The sequence below is a fragment of the Hyla sarda genome, chromosome 3, assembly GCF_029499605.1.
Source record: "Hyla sarda isolate aHylSar1 chromosome 3, aHylSar1.hap1, whole genome shotgun sequence".
NCBI classification, from domain to species: Eukaryota; Metazoa; Chordata; class Amphibia; order Anura; family Hylidae; genus Hyla; species Hyla sarda.
This window is the reverse complement of record NC_079191.1, coordinates 152,426,506-152,449,596: the sequence shown is the minus strand read 5'-3', so window position 1 is coordinate 152,449,596 and position 23,091 is coordinate 152,426,506. Positions and strand designations below refer to the sequence as shown.

General features: G+C 41.6%; 1 protein-coding gene and 1 long non-coding RNA gene across 4 annotated transcripts in view; one reads left to right on the top strand and one right to left on the bottom strand.

Moving 5' to 3' along the window:
- The window catches only part of PEX5L (peroxisomal biogenesis factor 5 like), a 319,298-nt gene that overhangs the window by 34,895 nt on the left and 261,312 nt on the right, over positions 1 to 23,091 (top strand). The gene's annotated exons all lie outside the window — the stretch shown is intronic.
- On the bottom strand, positions 17,749 to 23,019 carry LOC130361787 (uncharacterized). The gene is made up of 3 exons (XR_008891152.1): positions 22,809 to 23,019; positions 18,297 to 18,357; positions 17,749 to 17,992 (listed from the first exon to the last, which is right to left on the bottom strand). It is a non-coding gene; the product is annotated as an uncharacterized LOC130361787 (long non-coding RNA).

Here is a 23,091-nt window from a genome sequence, read left to right as displayed (position 1 = left end):
TGGGAGTCTCCCAGACAAAGGTTGCGTACCAAAACGTATGTTGGAGTGGTGCTATCAGTGCGCTGCTGTATTCTTCTGTTGCTGTGTGTGTATATATATGTATACCGTGTTTCTCCGAAAATAAGCCCGGGTCTTATATTAATTTTAGTCCCAAAAAACACACTAGGGCTTATTTTCAGGGTAGGGCTTATTTATTTATGGGGGGGGCTGCAGGAGTGTGGCAGATGGGGGGCTGTAGCAGTGTGGAGGATGCCGCACCCCCCCCCCCCATCTTCCACACTCCTGCAGCCCCACATCCTCCACACTCCTGCAGCCCCCCCATCCTCCACACTCCTGCAACCCCCCCATCCTCCACACTGCTACAGTCCCCCATCCTCCCCTTCCCCCATCGTCCTCCACACTCCTACAGTGCCCCCCATCCCTCTGCCATAATAAACTACGGTACATTACACATTTCAACCCCAGCGGAGACCAGCACTTCCCCACCTTAGTCCGTACGATAGCGTCCGCAACTTGTACTGTACTTGTTCTGTACGGGATCTCCTTCTGTTGCCTGTTGCTTAGCAGCCGGGGGCAGGGCATGACATCGGCCGTGCATACGCGCGGACGTTTTAAAGCGACAGCGTCCCTGCCCTGGCTCAACTACGGTAACTTGCCGCGACCAGCTAAAGGAGGTGAGGGGAGGTGTGGAGAGGTGGGGCGTCTGGTCTACGGGAATTACTGGTGGCCGCGATCCAGATCTGGACCGCGGTCTGTCAATTGATTACCCCTGGCCTAGGTCTTATTTTTAGGGTAGGGCTTATATGGCAGCCCACCCTGATAATCCTGCTAGGGCTTACTTTCGGGGTAGGGTTTATTTATATATATAACCAGTGTGTTATTATCAACAGATAATAATAAGATGAAGCTTATTGGGCCACATTTGCCATAACTGATGTGATATCAAAGAGAACAAGAAAATGCACTTTGCCTGACAAGAAGCATGGCCTACTGGGTAAGGGGGTGAGGTGTTGACATTCATCAAAACATCACACCTAAATCTTGGTGCGTTACCTTTGGCTGAAGGGAGACAACTAATGGGTTGCATAAACTGAACTCTATAACGCAAACCCAGACTATACAGTCTAAAACAAAATCCAATTGGTTGTATAAGAGGCAAACTCCTGGCACCACCCCACAGATCACCTTTATAGATAGTACATCAGTCCAGGCAAAATAGTCTCACTACTCTGGTGGATAAACATAGTGGGGGATATTTATCAAAACCTGTGCAGAGGAAAAGTTGCCCAGTTGCCCATAGCAACCAATCAGATCACTTCTTTAATTTTGCAGAGGCCCTTTTAAAAAGGAAAGAAGCAATCTAATTGGTTGCTATGGGCAACTGGGCAACTGTTCCTCTGCACAGGTTTTGATAAATCTCCCCCAGTTTATTCAGAAAGTGTATAAAGTCTACAGACGTGTCAGATTTATCAATCAGCATGAGCCACTGTGATAAATCTGGTGAACTTAAAGGGGAACTCCACTGGCCAGTGTTTGGAACATTTAGTTCAGAACGCTGTGTGTGCACTGCAGGGATCTTCCATGCCCCCTCGTGACATCCCACCACACCCCCTCAATGCAAGTCTATGGGAGGGGCAAGGCGGCCGTGGGCAGTGGAGTACCCCTTTAAAGTCTGTTTAAGTTTGCACTAAGAGTTAGACAGTTTTAGTAAATTCCTCCCATTGACTCCAGAAGCATTTGGAAAGGCAGCAGGACATCAGCCCATCCGGTAACAGGGCACCAGGCTTATGATTATTTAGGAGTTTTGTTGCAATACATAGTTGTTTTAATTGCAAGTGTGCATTTACGGGTTTAACTTCCAGACCCCCTGAAGAGTTTATGTTTACTATACACTTAGACGCCAGTCTATCTACATATCACATCATTCTAAACTCAGCGGATTTTATTACACATTCACATTTAATGCAGCTAAGTTAGTCTCCAAATGCTACCATTATAAATCGTTGCATTTAATTGAAACGTACATTATTGTCTGTATACTTTAATTCCCTCTGTGTGAACATCTCATTCACATGGTTCATAGTTAAAACAAATAACTTGGCTGATTTTGCTGACTGGATCTGTGCTACTATTAGTCCTCTCTTAGCAGCTTTATGCCTGTGGGTTCTGCCCCATAAATCTCTGCCCCCTCTGGAATAATTGAGGCTATTTTCAAGCGCTGCAAGTCAGCATCCCCATGTTAAGGCTGTGCTGGTGAGCACCATGTCTACAAAACTATTTATCAAGAGGCTTCATATGCTTTCTACTGTAGAGTGTAGATATATATATATATATATATATATATATATATATATATATATATATATGTATATGTATATGAGAAGCCATATAAGTCCAGTCATGTGAATGCAAAATCATAGGATGTAGCAGAAACTTGTGTATATATATACAAACAAGCCAACAACTAGTTCAGTTTCCAAAATTTGGAGCTATTACATTATAACTACATTTAAAGTGGCTGTTTCCAAAAATAAAAATGAATGGCACATGCTAGGATATGCTATCAATGTCGGATAGGCCGAGTCCGACTTCTCTAAATTTGTGGATTCACATAACAAATTGGCAGCAGTACTAGGGAACCACCATGTCACTTCTCTTGTTGGCTCCTGACTGCTCTGCTCAACTTTCCCCAGATGCCAATCATTGAATGTTTCATTGACAATTGTAACAATACCACTTTATTGAACAAAATCCATCACCTTTTGACACCATTTTCATATCCTTAAGTAGCACTCTGGAATTTTTATATATTTTTTGTTTATATAGTGCAGCATAGGCTATTATTAGAGACGAATTTATAGGCTCTTGTGTAAGCCTTGTCCATATTCATTCTGTTTCAGAGAAGAAATGAGTTTCCCATGCTACCTACATTTCCCATGAATCTCCTGGCTTTACCGAGAGGGGGAGAATTGTAATCTCTGCAGTTCACCTAACAAGTCTAACCTAGTCACCTAACTAGACTCCAGCAACAAGAGGCCTAAACAGCTGGACTGTTGAGATACCTCTTAACCATGACAAAATATCCCCCCCCCCCCCCCACATAACTAAATAAATAAATAAAGAGGTTTGACAACTATTAAAGTTTAGGGTGAGGGTCGGCCACAGCTTTATTTATAAATGACATGTAAACAGTAAACAAGGCACAGTTGGCTTCCTGTCAGCTCTGAGAGGTACTTCCACACCCTCCGGTTTGCAGGTCTACCACCAGGTTGAACCCACTTAGTATCTTCAGACCGCCTGCTGTGACCTGAAAAGAAGCAACAAACACAAAAGCCCAAGGGTATAAGGGCTCGGTGGAAGGGGATCAAAGACTCAGGAAAATGGCACCCTTGTAATTGGGTAAAACTAAGCCCACCCCCTGGGACAGACCATGAGATGTTGATAGGCAAAAGGAAAGGGGGGAGGGGGGCCGTACCACCTAACAAAGGGGAACTGAAGGATCAAAACTACTCCACAGTCAGGGGGCAAGCTAGTTATGCACAGCTTGCCCCACCAAGAATCATAAGTGGGCTGAGGTCAGTTCATATTATGTGCATTTTCTTATTTTTAGGAATTGAGGTGTTTTATGAAGATTTAAAGTCGTGTTCTTGTTGTTTGAAAACATTCAAATCAAAATACATAGCGTACATCAAGTGACTCTTCTAAACTCCCTGAATCTAAAGTCACTAAATCTAAGGTTGCATACTAAAGACAAAGCCACACTAGATGACAGCACACTCATAGTCCACACACTCACTATCTCCGTTGCTTTGGCCTGACAGCGTACATAACTCTTCTAGATAGGTAAAAGCATAGGTTACCTTGATCAACTTTAGTGTTTCCTTCTTTATTGCTATGGGCCAATTGATTGTATAGTTGGTTTACCTGGTTTTTAAATAAAATCGTGATCATTTAACCTGTTCAGGACGTAGGACGTATGCATACGCCCTGCATCCCGAGTCCTTAAGGACGTAGGTCGTATGCATACGCCCGTGGTAATTATGGTCCCCGCCGCTAGCCAGTTGGGGACCGGACCGGGATACCTGCTGAAATCATTCAGCAGGCATCCCGGCACATGTCTGCGATCGGAGAAAATCGCATGTCAATTCAGACATGCGATTTTCTCCTATTCTGGGCTGATCGGGTCTCTGGTGATCCCCTGCCATTAGTCAGAAATGAGTTTTGACCAATGGATGTCGGGCAGAACGGGGGGAGAAGATGGCGGCCGGTACCTGGAAAGAAGATGCCGTGGGGACTGCCGATCATCGATGAAGACAGCGGAGATCAGTGGCGCAGGTAGGGAAGCGACGGTGGGGGGGGGACAAGGATGGTGGCAGTAAAGTGATATTTACTGTTGCCCTTCTAGTGGTTGCCAAACTGCAACTCCCAGCATGCCCAGACAGCCAAAGGCTGTCTGGGCATGCTGGGAGTTGTAGTTTTGCAACATCTGAAGGGTCACAGTTCGGAGACCACTATCAGGGCTGGCATGTGAAATTTTGGGGCCCCTTACACAGCTTGTAGTCCATATATAGTAATGCCCCCTCACATTGCCCCCATATATAGTAATGCCCCTAACAAAGCTCCATGGGAGAGAAAAACAAAAACACCACTCACCTCTGCCTCGTTCCCCCACAGCCCCTGTCACTCCTCTTCTCTCTGCTTCCTGGGCTGACAGCCTCCGCAGAGCCGCTGCCGCACAGGAAGCCCAGGCTGGAGTGACAGGACGGAGCCGCCGGCACACTCAGTGTTGAAAGCTGCAGTCACTTTGGCCCAGTCACAGCGGATACGATGGGGCCGGTGAACCGGTCCCAGCATGTTGCAGCCCTAGGGCCCAGGGCCCCTCTAGGTGCCCGGGCCCCTGACTGGGGTACCGGCTGTACCCCCCTGATGGCAGATCTGACAACTATTACAGTGGTGCCCAAATGGTAGCCCTCCAGATGTTGCCAAACTAAAACTCTCAGCATGCCTAGCCTAGCCTTGCTGGGAGTTGTAGTTCTGTAACATCTGTCCCTTCAGATTTTGCAATTTTCATGAAAATTTTGAAAATTGCAGCTCTACTTTGAAGCCCTCTCATTTTTTCCAAAAAGTAAAAATATGTCCATTTTATGATGCCAACATTAAGTAGACATATTGTATTTGTGAATCAATATAAAATTTATTTTGAATATCAATTTTCCTTAGAAGCAGAGAGCTTCAAAGTTAGAAAAATGCTACATTTTCTAAATTTTCATGAAATTTGGGGATTTTTCACCAAGAAAGGATGCAAGTAACAATGGAAATTTACCACTTAAGTAAAGTAGAATATGTCACGAAAAAACTATCTCAGAATCAGAATAATCGGTAAAAGCATCTCAGAGTTATTAATGCATAAAGTGACAGTGGTCAGAATTGCGAAAAAGGGCTGCGTCCTTGAGGTGAAAATGAGCTGCGTCCTTAAGGGGTTAAACCCCAAAAAATAAAAATAAATATGTGTCCTATACTGTTTCAGTCATTTTCTGGAGTATAGATATAGGGGTGCAGACGTAGCAGTTGTTTCTGGATCTTAATGCCTAAGAGAGCCTCTCAAGCACATGCTAAGTAAGGGTTCCTGTTCAGACTTTGCTTTGTGATTGAGGATAACTTTGTACAATAGTGAATACAGTGAATGCACATTCTGGTTATTATTCCAATAGATAAAACTAGTCAGTCCCAAAGGCTATTTACAGCAGGACACTATTATTCACTCATAGTTACATTATATTGAGGCACATGAAAACAGATCAGATGCAGTCACTGTATGTTCATTCATGACATAATCCACCCGAGAATACTTGTTCCACGTCCCACTATACAAACATCACAAGGTTGGCCTAGTGTGTGTGTGTGTAGTTTATATTTAAGGTGTTGAAGGCACACTATTATCGCATTTCTGCAACATCTAAAGATGCAGAAATATGCTAAAGGCCATATAGGCGTTTTATGTTGAGTTGCTTTAAATGCAATCGGACAAGAGATGCTGTTAGTTTATCTGCAAACTGAAGGCAAAACATGAAAACTAATTTATATGACATTAAAAGTTGTCTAATTCTTTGAAGGGAAAACTTGAAAACACAATGTGACAATCCAGTCTTTACTAATTGAATGTGCCCCGGATCATGCAACATAGCTCTTATTCTCAAGCTGCTAAACTCTTGGCGAAAAAATACCTGTAAGAAAAATGCAACAGTCTAAATACAGAAAATATAACACGCAATGAATGCCTGTGATGTGATGTACTTCACTCAAATGCTTTTCATGCTATCTCGTAAATTTTTGGTTTCTGAATACAGTAGAAATATAATGAAGTTTGGCTGTTCTGGGGTCCTTTGTTTCTGCCTTTTCTCACTGCATGTTCTGCGAATGGCAAGGTTTACTGTTACCTTGGAGAGGGTAATATGACTTTTTATTGTTACCTTGTTTTGGAGCCTCGATTGTGCTCCCCTGTTTTTGTTATTTTGCTCTCTCACATACATATAGGTATGCTCTCTTTGTCGGATGCAATATTTGCTGTATTTTGGGTTCGTACACACTGATATTTTCCTATACCTTGCATCTCTACATCTATCCCGTTGTTTGTCTTTTGTACCCCTTGCTGTTCAATAAAGCTTTTTTGAATAACAAAAATGTTTATAAAAATGATTTAGACTGTAAACTATATATCAATACCAAGCTTTATTTGTAAATATCAAGTTTATCAATCATAGTGTATTATCTTTAGCAGTTATTTTTTACTCTGATATTAAATGGTGTTGGCCTTCCATGGACTCTAGCATGAGACTATCATTTATCTAGTCTACACAAAAAGAATAATAGATAATATATCAGAGTGGTAGGGGTGGACCTGCTTTGCTCTCCAACCAAGGTTTTCATCCTTTATCCCACTCTTGGATGTGAATGCTGGAGTTAACTGCTAAGGGGTTCCAGATTGCTTCAGAAGAGTAGTCGTAGCTAGAGATGAGCGAACTTTTGAAAAATTCGATTTGGACGATTAGACGAATTTTCGGAAAAAATTAGTTTCAGACCGAATTTATTTGCGGCGAATCAAAATTAAAAACAGCTATTTCTGGTCTACAGAGAGCCTCAATATGGGTGTAGAGCACTTTGCCTTGTCCTAACATGCATAGGGAGTGTGCTGTGTTAGTGAAATAATAGTGGTATTCAGTATGACATGCAGATTACAGGCATTGCTATTAGAATCACTGCTGCAGAGCATCGATGTGGCAGCAGGGAGACCATGTGATGTTAAAATTGAAGAGAATAAAGAGATTTTTCATGTAATAATTTTTTTTGAGTACCCATTCTGGTGAGCACCGAGCTGGCGATCGTCAACCAGGCAAGATACCACCTGTTCCAGCCCCTGCCTCTCAGTGCCCCCCTGACAATGAAAGTGCGAATGTTTCATTTAATATGTTATGGTTCATTGTTATCGCTCCAAGCTGTTCCATTGGGTTGTTGTGATAATTCCACAGATAATATGACGTAGACGACCATAGGGCCTCAGTCTTGAAAAGATTACATCAATTTTTTAACATTTATATTAGATTTATATTAGATTCCCAAGTTTAACGTCCAGGTGTTTACTTTGAACTAATACTGTATGACCACAAAACCCAATCTAACAAGGAGTCACATGGCGGCACAATGACAGAGCCCAGAGGTGGCAGCAGTATGAGGAAATAATAATCTTGCAGAATGATACAGCCTGGAATTGGTGGCAGCACAAAGAGACAATATAGTGGCAAAACAACCCAGTCTGGAGGTGGCAACAGCCTGACAAGACCATAGGGCCTCACAATAGAGAATCTTTTTGAAATTTTAACCCCTTAAGGACCCAGCCATTTTACACCTCAGGACCCGGGCATTTTTTGCAATTCTGACCACTGTCACTTTAAACATTAATAACTCTGGAATGCTTTTAGTTATCAATCTGATTCCGAGAATGTTTTTTCGTGACATATTCTACTTTAACATAGTGGTAAAATTTTGTGATAACTTGCATCCTTCCTTGGTGAAAAATCCCAAAATTTTATGAAAAATTTGAAAATGTTGCATTTTTTTTTTAACTTTGAAGCTCTCTGCTTGTAAGGAAAATGGATATTCCAAATAATTTTTTTTTATTCACATATACAATATGTCTATTTTATGTTTGCATCATAAAATTTATGTGTTTTTACTTTTGGAAGACACCAGAGGGCTTCAAAGTTCAGCAGCAATTTTCCAATTTTTCACAAAATTTCCAAACTCACAATTTTTCAGGGACCAGTTCAGGTTTGAAGTGGATTTGAAGGGCATTCATATTAGAAATACCCGACAAATGACCCCATTATAAAAACTGCACCCCCCAAAGTATTCAAAATGACATTCAGTCCGCGTTTTAACCCTTTAGGTGTTTCACAGGAATAACAGCAAAGTGAAGGAGAAAATTCACAATCTCCATTTTTTACACTCGCATGTTCTTGTAGACCCAATTTTTGAATTTTTACAAGGAGAAAATGTATACTTATATTTGTAGCCCAATTTCTCTCGAGTAAGCACATACCTCATATGTCTATGTAAAGTGTTCGGCGGGCGCAGTAGAGGGCTCAGAAGCGAAGGAGCGACAAGGGGATTTTGGAGAGTACGTTTTTTTGAAATGGTTTTTGGGGGGCATGTTGCATTTAGGAAGCCCCTATGGTGCCAGAACAGCAAAAATCCCCCACATGGCATACCATTTTGGAAACTAGATCCCTTGAGGTACGTAACAAGGAATAAAGTGAGCCTTAATACCCCACAGGGGTTTCACGACTTTTGCATATGTAAAAAAATAAAAATAAAATTTCACTAAAATGTGTGTTTCCCCCCAAATTTCACGTTTTTGCAAGGGTTAATAGCAGAAAATACCCCCCAAAATTTGTAACCACATCTCTTCTGAGTATGGAGGTACCCCATAAGTTGACCTGAAGTGCACTACGGGCAAACTACAATTCTCAGAAGAGAAGGAGTCATATTTGGCTTTTTGAGAGCAAATTTTGCTCGGGGGGCATGTCGCATTTAGGAAGCCCCTATGGTGCCAGAACAGCAAAATAACCCCCACATGGCATACCATTTTGGAAACTAGACCCCTTGAGGAACGTAACAAGGCATAAAATGAGCATTTACCCCCCACTGGTGTCTGTCATATCTTTGGAACAGTGGGCTGTACAACATTTTTAATTTGCACAGCCCACTCTTCCAAAGATCTGTCAGACACCTGTGGGGTGTAAATTCTCACTGCACCCCTCATTACATTCCGTGAGGGGTGTAGTTTCCGAAATGGGGTCACATGTGGGGTTTTGTTTTTTTTGCGTTTGTCAAAACCGCTGTAACAATCAGCCACCCCTGTGCAAATCACCTCAAATGTACATGACGCACTCTCCCTTCTGGGCCTTGTTGTGCGCCCCCAGAACACTTTACGCCTACATATGGGGTATCTCCGTAGTCGGGAGAAATTGGGTTACGAATTTTGGGGGGCTTTTTTCCCCTTTACCTCTTGTCAAAATGAAAAGTATAGGGCAACACCAGCATGTTAGTGTAAAAAGTTTATTTTTTTACACTAACATGCTGGTGTAGACCCCAACTTCACCTTTTCATAAGGGGTGAAAGGAGAAAAAGACCCCCAAGATTTGTTAGTCAATTTCTCCCGAGTACGGCGATACCCCATATGTAACCCCAAACTGTTGCCTTGAAATACGACAGGGCTCCGAAGTGAGAGCGCCATGCGCATTTGAGGGCTGAATTAGGGATTTGCATAGGGGTGGACATAGGGGTATTCTACGCCAGTGATTCCCAAACAGGGTGCCTCCAGCTGTTGCAAAACTCCCAGCATGCCTAGACAGTCAACGGCTGTCTGGCAATACTGGGAGTTGTTGTTTTGCAACAGCTGGAGGCTCCATTTTGGAAACCGGGGCGCACCAGGCGTTTTTCATTTTTATTGGGAGGGGAGGGGGGCTGTGTAGGGGTATGTGTATATGTAGTGTTTTTTACTTTTTATTTTATTTTGTGGTAGTGTAGTGTAGCGTTTTTAGGGTACAGTCACACGGGCGGGGGGTTACAGCGAGTTTGAGCTGCCGCGCAAAATTTGCTGCATCGCAAACTTGCAGCCCGATACTCACTGTAAGCCCCCTGCCCATGTGAATTTACCCTGTACATTCACAGGGGGGGGACCTCCAGCTGTTGCAAAACTACTACTCCCAGCATGCCTGAGAATGTTTGGGAGTTGTGGTTTTGCAACAGCTGGAGGCACACGGGTTGGGAAACACTGAATTAGGAAACAATGTTTCCCAACCAGTGTGCCTCCAGCTGTTGCAAAACCAGAACTCCCAAACATTCTCAGGCATGCTGGGAGTAGTAGTTCGGCAACATCTTTAGAGCCAGATGTTGCCGAACTACAACTCCCAGCATGCTGGGAGTTGTAGTTTTGTAACATCTGGAGGACTACAGTTTGCAGATCACTAATACAGTGGTTCCCAATCTGTGCCCTTCCAGATGTTGCAAAACTACAACTCCCAGTATGCCAAAACTGTCCAGGCATGCTGGGAGTTGTAGTTCTGCAACATCTGAAGGGCCAGATGTTACAGAACTACAACTCCCAGCATGCCTGGACAGTAAGGGCATGCTGAGAATGTGTAGTTTTGCAACATCTGGAAGGGCACAGTGGTCTCCAAACTGTGGACCTCCAGATGTTGCAAAACTGCAACTCCCAGCATGCCCAGACGCCAAGGGCTGTCTGGGCATGCTGGGAGTTGTAGTTTACAGGGTCCTATTACAGCAATGCATGTCGCTTTACGGCGACGTGCATTGCTGTAAAGGGCCCGACCGCGGCTGAAGATCTACTCACCTGTCGCCGCCGCCGCCATCTTCCTCGCCGGGATCCGGATCTTCAGGGATGAGGTAAGTACCGGGGCCGGTCCCCAGCACTCCCCCGTCCCCCGCCGCGTCCTCCGGTCTTCCTCCCGTCCTCTCCGGACTTTCAGGGGCCGGGCAGGACGGGAGGAAGTAACCGCCCCCCCCTCCTGCGATTGGTCGGTTAACTAACCGAAAGATCGCAGGGTATAGGAGGAGGTGGCAGGCGTGCCACCTCGCTCCTATACGTTAGCATGGTCCTGGCTGTCTGTGACAGCCGGGATCATGCGAAATTACCGGGTGGTCGGGTCCCAGAGACCCGATCAGCCCGGTGTCGCCGCAGATCGCAAGGGCGATTTCCCTTGCGATTTGCGGCGATCGCCGACATGGGGGGCCTACATGGCCCCCCTCTGCGTTTGCCCTGGATGCCTGCTGAAGGATTTCAGCAGGCATCCGGTTCCGATCTCTGCCCGGCGAGCGGCAGAGACCGGAAAACGCCATGACGTATGCATACGTCATGGGTCCTTAAGACCCAGGGTGTGATGGCGTATGCATACGTCATGGGTCCTGAAGAGGTTAAATAGAACATTTTAGATATTAAAAATTTTTTTATTTTAATTTAATGTGCCAACAGCATAAGGAGACCATGAGGTGGCACGATGACACAGCCTGGAGCTGGCGGCAGCATGAGTAGACAATAGGGCTTCACAATCCCTAAGATTAAAAGATGAATTTTAAAATTGAAATTGAAGATTTATGGTAGCTAGTGCTACCATAAAATATTTTTAGGTAATGTCCCAAGCCCAACAGCATCAGTAAACCATATAGAGGCTGAATGGCACAGCCTGGAGGTGGTGAAGCATGAGGAGACCATTTAGTGGCTGAATGGCACAGCCTGGAGTTGGCAGCAGCATGAATAGAACATATAGTGGCTGAATGGCACAGCCTGGAGTTGGCTGAAGCATGAGGAGACCATATAGTGGCTGAATGGCACAGCCTGGAGTTGGCTGAAGCATGAGAATACCATATAGTGGCTGAATGGCACAACCTGGAGTTGGCGGCAGCATGAGTAGAACATATAGTGGCTGATTGGCACAGCTTAGAGTTTGTGATAGCATGAGGAGACCATATAGTGTCTGAATGGCACAGCTGGAGGTGGCTGAAGCATGAGGAGACCATATAGTGGGAGATCCCCTAACTTGCCTCCATCCGTCTCCTGGCGTCTCCTGCTCTGGTCTGAGATCGAGCAGACCAGAGTAGGAGATAGCCGATAATACTGATCATTGCAATGTCCTATGCATAGCACTGAACAGTATTAGCAATCAAATGATTCCTATAGATAGTCCCCTATGGGGACATAAAAAGTTTAATAATTTAAAAATAAAAAGTAAAAAAAAAATCCCCCTCCTCAATGAAAATGAAATTTGTCAGTTTTTCCCATTTTACCCCCAAAATGCGTGAAATTTTTTTATTTTATAAACATATTTGGTATCACCGCGTGCATAAACCTATGAACTATCAAAATATAATGTTAATGATCTCGTACGGTGAATGTCGTAAACGTAAAAAAAAAAATTTTAAGTCCAAAAATGCTGCTTTTTTGTCACATTTTATAAAAAATATTTAATAAAAAATTATATAAAAGTTTTATATATGCAAATGTGGTATTGATAAAAAGTACAGATGATGGCGCAAAAAAAATTAACCCTCATACTGCCCTATATACGGAAAAATGAAAAAGTTATAGGTGGTCAAAATAGGGTGATTTTAGATTACTGATTTTGTACAAAAAGTTTTAGATTTTTTTTAAGAGGTACAAAAATATATAAGTATCTAGACATGGGTATCATTTTAATCGTATTGACCCACGAATAAAGAACACATGTCATTTTTGCCGTAAATTGTACAATGTGAAAACGAAACCCTCCAAAATGTGCAAAATTGTGGTTTTCATTAAAATTTCCTCCCTAAAAAAATATATTTTTTGGTTTGCCATACATTTTATGGTAAAATGAGTGGTTTCATTACAAAGTAAAATTGGTCACGCAAAAAACAAGCCCTTATATGGGTCTGTAGATGGAAATATAAAAGAGTTATGAATTTTAGAAGGCAAGGAGGAAAAAACGAAAATGCAAAAATAAAATTGGCCTGGTCCTTAAAGGAGTAGTTTGGCGCGCAATTTTCTTATCTTATCCGGTCCGGGCTGCAAAAAATAAGAAAACAAACATTCTATTGCCTGCCTACGCGGCCCCGGAGCTCCGGTACAGGTGTTCGGTCGCTGGGCTGTTTGCTTCTTACTTCCTGTTAGCCCGGCACGTCACACGGAGCTTCCGCCTATCACCGGCCGCAGCAATGTCCCGCCTCGGCTGGTGATAGGCTGAAGTTCTGTGTGACGTGCCGGACTAACAGGAAGTAAGAAGTAAATAGCCTGGCAACCGAACCCCAGTACCGGAGCTCCGGGGCGCGTAGGCAGGCAAGAGAAAGTTTGTTTTCTTTTTTTTTTGCAGCCCGGACTGGATAAAATAACAAAAGTGTGCGCCTGACTACTCCTTTAAGGTGAAAATGGTCTTGGTCCTTAAGGGGTTAAAAAGCCACCCTGACCTCAGTGAGCAGAGCAGGGCACAGCAACAGCAGCAGGAGGTATGATAGACTTGAATAGGAAGGCACAGCTGAGAGCATGGACATGAAAGGTAATCCAGGGCAGATAATTGACCTTATAACCACATGACCTCTTTTATAAAGTAAGTATACTTAGATTTTTCTTACTACTTACAATTTCTTTAAATAGGGTTTGTAATTATAGTGATCAGCTGAGAGAGAAATGTCTTGTATTCCCAACCTTGACACCTCTAAAATCAGTAAGATCTGAAGATAATATTGTATTCTCAGCTAGATACCTAGTAAAGCTACTGAGACAACTGCACTGTCCCTGGCACCATGATTCTATTATATAACACACACAATCTCACTGCTCTCTAATAATTGCAACTAGATGGAAAAAGCAGGAGGACATATGTCTGGTCCGTGCAAGGGATCAAGGATGCTTAGGACCGATGTGTCAGAAGTAGCATAGAAATGCATATGACCTAATCCACATTGTGGTCACCGTCGAAGAATATGTTGGCATTATACAAGAAATAGAAAATAAACAAGCTTTGATCCATTATAGAAATTACTGAAATGCTCAGATACAGACTCTGAATATACCTCTAGCTCCTCCAGTGTGAAGTATCTTTGGGTAATTTAGAGTTTTACTTGTTTTACTAATTAACACAAACAAGAAACCAAGACCATTATTATTGGATTTGTTCTGACTTATTTTATAACACTTTTACGAAATCAATAGAGAGGCACATAAGAATATGTTGTACTATGTTTAACCTCTTAAGGACGCAGGGCGTACCTGTACGCTCTGCGCCCGATCCCGGTCTATAACATTCTAGCGGGTCGGTCCCGGCAGCTAATGAAAGCCGGAACCCTGGGCTAATAGCATGCGGCCCAGATCATTGTGCTGCTTGCAATTAACCATTTAGACCCAGCATTCAAAGTTGATCGCGGCATCTAAAGTAACAAAAGTACACTCCTGACAGCTCAGTCGGGCTGATTGGGACCATGGTGGTGAAATTGCGATGTCCCGATCAGCTAGAATGTGAGACGAGGGTCTGTTACCTACCTGCCTGCCTATGTGGTATCACCGCGTGCGGAAATGTCAGAACTATAAAAATATATATTGTTAATTAAACCGCATGGTCAATGGCGTATATGCAAAAAAAATCCCAAATTGTGTATTTTTGGTCACTTTTAATATCATGAAAAAATAAATAAAAAGCGATCAAAAAGTCCGATCAATACAAAATTGGTACCGCTAAAAACTTCAGCTCAGGGCACAAAAAAGAGCCCTCATAAAAGTCCTCAATAAAAATAAAAGTGTTATAGGGGTCAAAAGATGATTTTCATGCATGTAGTTATGATTTTTTCAAGAAGTACGACAAAATCAAACCTATATAAGTAGGATATAATTTTGATCGTATGGACCTACAGAATAAAGTAAATGTGTCATTTTTACCGAAAAATGCCCTGTGTAGAAACCGAAGCCCCAAAATTGTGTCGAACAATAAAAAATGTTTTTCCGTTTTGCCGTGTTTTTTTTTTTATGGTAAAATGACTAATGTCACTGCAAAGTAGAATTGGTGGCACAAAAATCTAAGGGTGCAAATTTTAGGTGCAAAATTTAAACAGTTATGATTTTTAGAAGGTAAGGAGGAAAAAACAAAAGTGCAAAAATGGGAAAAACTCTGAGTCCTTAAGGGGTTAACTTTCTGACAAGAAACTTTCAGAATTTTTTTAGGCTCTTGCTGTGCAGACTTGCAACACAAGGGCCTGTTTGGACACCTCGATACCCTAAGAGTGTATTGGTTGGGTTGTGGTGCTGCTGTTGTGCTCTGGAGCATAGAGCATCTCTAGAGCATCTGGAAAATTACCAGAAGAACTCTGAAATAGTATATATACTGTATATAGGTACAAAAAGATCCAACATAAAAAACTTTTTTACATAAATAAAGCTTCATGTATGATGAAAAGTTAGACCCCCTTCTAATAGGTAGAAAAAGCATCAGATAAAAACTGATGTAGAACTGATCCCATTCATTTTAATGGGACAGTTCACATTCATGTGGTATCACGTTGGATGGTGGAGCACTCTGCATCTTGCTGCGTTCCCCTGTCTGCCATGCACTATTAATGAATAACGAAACATACCTTATGCAGATATATACTGTACGTTTATGCTATCTGTTAGTAAGTGGAAACATTATTTCTTATATCCAGAGACTGAAAGAGCCACAATCATTTTCCTTACAGTACTACATAACCCCAAGCAGCTCTAAAAAGGTACAGAGAGATTACAGACAAGTCAATCATGAGATTACAATCCCAAAACACAACACGACAACCCAAAACACCAGGAGCAAACTACAGTGCCAGTTGACATATTCCCAGACTTTTATCACTGGGATACTCTACTAAACCAACGGTGGCTGTAATTGACTCCCTGTGACCATGAGATCTATGTATTGCTATAGTGTCACAATGAGTGGCCACATGCACCTGATACATGTTCAAAGCCAAAATTGAACAAAGTCCCCATTTAAGGATCACATGGAAATGCCCCCAAAATGCCTGTCCACTTTTTTTAAATATAAATCTGACCCTTTTCTGGCACAATTTGGTTGTCCCCACAAAATTGGGACTATTGGCAAGTATTAAAAAAATGTAAGTCAAATGATGACCAAAACTATAAGCTGGGAAGGTTCTGGCAGCCTACTTACTAGTCCTAGCGTTAGTGTCTTGGGCTTCTTTCACACTGTGAAAGTTGCCCCATTACAAACAAACATTAAGGTCTCTTTTTTTTCCCACTTTAACAGGAGCATAATGGGAGTCATAACGGGCAAAGAGGACCCCATTCACTTGAATGGGATTCCTCCAACGTCCATTATAACTCCCCTTATTACAGGCGAAGATGGCGGGAGAAAAAGACGTGTCATGCACAAGTTAGGGCCTTACAGTATGTTCACACTGAGGAATTGGGGCGGAAATCAAGCAGGAATTTTCTGCCTCAAAATATTGTTACTTTTCCACAAGAACTCACAGAGATTTTGCGCGGAATTTCACGCGGAATTGGAGCAGAATTGGCGCGGAATTCGAGTGGAATTCCACACGCAGAAATGAAAATTACAAGCGGAGGAGAAGAGTATAATATATATATATATATATATATATATTATCCTCTTTTTTTTCATGCGGAAATTCCATGCCAATTCTGCGCCAATTCCGTGCGATTGTGCGCGAATTCTGCACCATTTCCGTGCCAATTCCGCGCCAATTCCATGTGGAAATGATTCTAACTGAAAAAAAAAAATTAACATTGATCTCTATGGGAGTAAGGCAAGGTTCAGACTACGGAATTTCTGCCTGCAATTTTGCTTTGAAATTGCAGGCGGAAATTCCGCTTTCTAAAATGTATAGTGTAGTGAATGATTTTCTGTTCACAAATTCACACTTCGGAATTTGTGAAGCGGAAAATCCGCTTAGAAATTTCCGCCTGAAGAAAGGCGGTGCTCTTTCTTCAGACGGAAATCCGTGCGGAACACATTGCAGTCTATTGGAGACTGCAGTGTCCGTCCGGTCCTAGCGCCGACTGATTCAGCCGGCGCTGGCCGCACTCGGAATCTCCGGGCGGAAATTTTCTGCCTGTTGATTTCGTAGTCTGAACCTAGCCTAAGACGCTGATTCCGCCTGAAAGAAAGAACATGTTCTTTCTTCAAGCGGAACAGACTTCCTCGTCAGAATTCTGCTTGAGGAAATTCCTCAGTGTGAACTGAGGGGCAGAAATTCTGCACAACTCTATGGTGTTTTCACTGCTGAATGAATTGGAGAGGAAAAAGCGAGCAGAATTACTCGTGGAAATTCCTCTCCAATTCCTCAGTGTGAACATACCCTTAGCTGGCAACCTTAAATTAAGCATCTGCAGTCCTGCTCCAAACATGATCCCAGAATTATTTGGATGTGCATGGGGAGTATTAAAGGGGTACTCCGCCCATAGACATCTTATCTTCTATCCAAGTGATAGCGGATAAGATATCTGAATGCTGGGGGTCCGGCTGCTGGGACCCTGCACGATCTACGCCAGGCCTCCGCGATCAGACATGTTAACCCCTAGCCTAAAGTCATAATGTGCCCCTTATACATTATGACTTTATAAATCTGAACATTAAACTAAAGACCACTAATTTCCTGGTCACAGAACATCCTGTATGACAAGAAGATTTGCGTTCCAAAATATTTTATTGCAGAAATGTTAAGACTTCATTATAGAAAATAAAAAAAGTCAAACATCAGTTCGAAGCTCTGCACAACTCTTCTAAGCAGACGGCCTGTGTCCGGATTTCATAGCTTAATGGCTTGTCTAAAATAGACAGAGCTCTCAGAAATGTTGTGTATTATACATTCAGATTAGTTTTTTCTGCCTATCTCTGTCAGGGAAAACACATTTATGTGGATGCGCTTCCTCTGATCTCTGCGGGAAAATCAGAAAAGTGAAGAAGTAATTAGATATCGGCTGAAACAGTATAGTCAGGTGTGAATGGGGATTGAATGTACTTGTACTGTAAAATCTAATTAGACACAAGCGATCTGTTCTTTTCTATTTTTGTGATTGGGAATACCGCCATCTCATGCTTTTGTTAGTTTGGATTCTTTTTTTTTCCTGGCAATACATGAAGGATTGCGAAAGCAGTGTAGTGAATGACATCTGCGATATCACAACTAACAAGACATTAATATTACATGTCATCTACCTTGTAATTCGGGCACATACTCACAGGGGGTCTGGAGCAGCTTATGACCAGCAGATTATTCCAAGAAATAAATAGCTCCTGCAGGCTGGGGAAATAAAATAATATGAGGGGTTAAACAGAGTCTGAATATTGCTGTACTGTGTGGGTGTTCACTACAGAGAAAATAGTAACACTAATGCCAATGAAGGTGATTGTAGTAAATTGTAAGACACTGGAATAGTAGGAAAAATGCTACACAAGGTGTAGTAAGCAGCTCTGAAAAAATACAAATAAAATTAATAATAAATGTGTATATATATATATATATATATATATATATATATATATATATATATATGAAAAATGGCGCAGCACTCAAAAAAATTTAGAAAAAATTTAACATTTATTCCTTCATGTCCAACAGAGAAAAAGCGATGTTTCAGATCCTCAATGGAGCTTTTTTCAAGCATGCTTGAAAAAAGCTCAATTGAGGAGCTGGAACATTGCTTTTTTTCTGTTGGACATGAAGGAATAAATTGACAGTTTTTTCTAAATTTTTTTGAGTGCTGCGCCATTTTTCTTCTATTACAAGCACTGTGATCTGGTCGGGGCGCTGGCACCGTGCATCTGTGGTATAGTAGTGCTGCATTGACTTCTAATAACTATATATATATATATATATATATATATAATATAATATAATATAATATAATTTTTTTTTTTTTTTTTTTTTGGGGGGGGGGGGGGGGATTGTTAAAGTATCTCTGCCATAGAGACATGTCAAAAGTTTTGATCAATCAGTGGTCTGGGTGTTCAGACCCACCACCAATCATTAGAATGATCCGGACTCGGCCCACCAGGAGGCATATTCCGCCTATCACTTGGAGGTCTTCGGAGTGCTGTTCCAGTAAAAAGTTTTTCCACTTATCAATCACGATCACCAACAATTAAACATATTTGAACTTATAATATTTAACTAAAATACAATAATAATTTCCGATAACACTAGCTTGAATGCCATGCACTCTTACAGATTCATACTGCTACAGTGAATAACACACCATTGACTCACTGACATATTCCTCAAGCTCTGTTCTCATTTTTTCTGTTCCAGGGGTCCAGTATTTGTGATAACATAGTCTATAGCACTGTTAGAAGCCATTTTCAGTCAATGAGATTTGTTTGAGATATGTCAAAGCAATCATTGTCCTATTGTCATTAAATGTTCTGTCTGAACTCACGTTTGTCATGAATATTTCAAAGCTGTATGGCAGTATAATTTGAATGTTTTATGATTTGAGAGTATTATCCCTTTATGAAGGTATTTATCTGCAGAGTATATATAAGTATTAGCTGCCCTCTGTGTGTTAGTACAGTATAATCTGCATATATTAGTATTTTATGAATTTTAATTACTATAGCATATCCTTCAATCTAGTTCCTTTTTCCCCCCGTACTTTTTAGTGCAGATTTAAAGGGGTACGCTGGTGAAAAGCTTTTATTTTTTTAAATCAACTGTTGCCAGAAAGTTAAACCGATTTGTAAATGACTTCTATTAAAAAATGTTAATCTTTCCAGTACTTATTAGCTGCTGAATACTACAGAGGATATTATTTCCTTTTTGGAACACAGAGCTCTCTACTGACATCATGACCACAGTGCTCTCTGCTGATATATCTGTCCATTTTAGGAACTGTCCAGAGCAGCATATGCTTTCTATGGGGATTTACTCCTACCATGGACAGTTCTTAAAATGGACAAAGGTGTCAACAGAGAGCACTGTGGTCATGATGTCAGCAGAGAGCTCTGTGTTCCAAAAAGAAAATAATTTCCTCTGTAGTATTCAGCAGCTAAAGTACTGGAAGGATTAAGATTTTTTCATAGCAGTAATTGACAAATCTTTTTAACTTTCTGGCACCAGTTAAAAAAAAAGTTTCCCACCAGAGTACCCCTTTAACCTCTTAAGGACCCATGACGTACCAGTACGTCATGAGTCCGCTCCCAATCTATAATGCGGGGCCACGTCGTGGCCCCACCTCATAGCAGGTCAGGCCCCATGGCTAATAGTGCGCGGCATTAATCGCGGTTGAAAGCCGCCTCTAAAGTGAAAGTAAAACCATGCCGGTTAGCTCAGGGAGCTGTTCAGGATCACCGCGGCAAAATCGCGGCATCCTGAACAGCATACAGGACAGGCAGAGGGTCCCTACCTGCCTCCATGTTTCCGATCGCCGAATGACTGCTCAGTTACTGAGATCCAGGCAGGAGCAGTCAAGCGGCAGAATCATCGATCAGTGGTTTCTTTTGAGAAACCACTGATCAATGTAATAGATCAGTGTGTGCAGTGTTATAGGTACCTATGGGAGCTATAACACTGCAAAAAAAAAAGTGGAAAAAAAAGTGAATAAAGATCATTTAACACCTCCCATATTAAATGTTTGAATCACCCCCCTTTTCCCATAAAAAAAAGTGTAAATAAAAATAAACATATGTGGTATCGCCGCATGTGGAAATGTCCGAGTTATAAAAATATATCATTAATTAAACCGCACAGTCAATGGTGTGCGCGCAAAAAAATTCCAAAGTCCAAAATAGTGCATTTTTGGTCACTTTTTATATCATGAAAAAATGAATAAAAAGCGATCAATAAGTCCTATCAATGCAAAAATGGTACCGCTAAAAACTTCAGATCACGGCGCAAAAAATAAGCCCTCATACCGTCCATATGCGTAAAAATAAAAAAGTTATAGGGGTCAGAAGATGACAATTTTAAACATATACATTTTCCTGCATGTAGTTATGATTTTTTCCAGAAGTACGACAAAATCAAACCTATATAAGTAGGGGATAATTTTAATCATATGGACCTACAGAATAAAGATAAGATGCCATTTTTACCGGAAAATGTACTACGTAGAAACGGAAGCCCCCAAAATTTACAAAATGGCGTTGTTTTTTTTCAATTTTGTCTCACAATAATTTATTTTTTTCGTTTCGCTGTAGATTTTTGGGTAAAATGACTGATGTCATTACAAAGTAGAATTGGTGATGCAAAAAATAAGCCATCATATAGATTTTTAGGTGCAAAATTTAAAGAGTTATGATTTTGTAAAGGTAAGGAGGAAAAAATAAAAATGCAAAACGGAAAACCCCCGGGTCCTTAAGGGGTTAAGCTACTGATTCAATATAGAAAATCATAGCTGTTCTGTTACAATTATTCATGTTATGAAACCAAATCAGCACCTTTGGGTAAAACTCATGATCCAAAACCAGTAAAAGAAAATACATTCGAAAAATATTTCAGAACCTTCCCATTTTGTTATTTTGCAGTATTTTCTAGAATAAAATAAAAATTAAAGATTTCCTCCATTCCTCTGCACCCAATACCCTGTAATGACTGGATGTTATAAATCTTCGCTATCTTATTGAAGAGAAAAAACTACAATATTGCATTGCCATAAGTATTCAGACCCTTTACTCAGTACTTAGTAGAAGCACATTTGGCAGCGGTTACAGACTCCATTCTTCATGGGTATGATGCCACAAGGTTTTCCCACTTGGATTTGGGGATTTTCTGCCATTTTTTACTTTTTACCTGTTACAGTATACCATGCGGCAGTACATCTGCAGTGCAGCCTGTGAGATCCAGCCTATGGGTGGACCTCATAGGCTGCTGTACTTGGCAGCCAGGAGGATACCATTTGCAGGCGTCCTGCTGCCGCGGCAACCATCGGGACCCTGTGATCGCATTGCAGGGTCACCTATGGGGAACAAAGGGAGCCCTTTCCCCTGTCAATCCCATAGAAGCCATGGTAAGTACTAACCACAGCATCTATGGGATTAAAGCAGCTGATCTTGGTCTCAGCAGCTGTGACGGGATCCCGGCTGTAAGTGACTAGTCAGGTCCCTCCGCCAACATCCAATGCAGGAAGGATTCAATAAATTAAAAATGTCTAAAATTCTGATTTCACATTCTCATTATGGGTTACTGAGTGCAGAATACTGGGGGGGAAATAGATTACATTTTTTTTTTAGCGCGAGGCTGTAACATAACAAAATATGAAAAAAGTGAAAGGGACTGAAAGCTTTCCAAATGCACTGTATATAAACACAAGAATTCTTTTTTTATTTAGTCTGTGTCTATCTATAATTTATAGGATTCTCTTAATACAAATCCCAAGGCAATTAGTTTTCCTAAAGGAAAACATCTTATAGCATTAAGTCATTTATATACCCAAGGCCAGCTTAGAAGGACATCAGAAGTCACCTCTAAGCTCTGCAACAAGTGTATACTATGATTGGACAATACTTAAAAGGTTATTCACCATAGTACTTACCTGCCAGACAGTAATGGACATGCTTAGGAAGGATCCATGTTTGTTTTAGAGCTAAATGGCTATGTTCTAAGTCAACCATAAAGCTGTGGCTATCTGTTTGTGAATCGGCTATTTCCAGTTGGAGTTCCCTCACGCAAACTACAAGTCCCATAATTCCTTGTTTGTAAGTGTGAGGTCATTTTTCTTTCTCCCACACAACAGCCACTTACTCATTAACACACACCTGTGCTCCCTTTAATGCAATAGACCAGTGTTTTCTAACCAGGGTGCCTCCAGCTGTTGAAAACAAACAATTCACTGCAGAATGATCTTCCTGCCACCCAGAGGTGGCTTCACCCATTGAAGCAAAGACAGGATCCCTCTGAACACCTGACTAGTGATGTAATGTCCTGGGCCACACTGCAACCTGGGAAAACCTAAGACGACAGTCATTTTGTATGCTGTAAAAAAATAAACATTGGGCGAAAAATCACAGAAGAATTGCGAGACCACCATGAAACACAGGT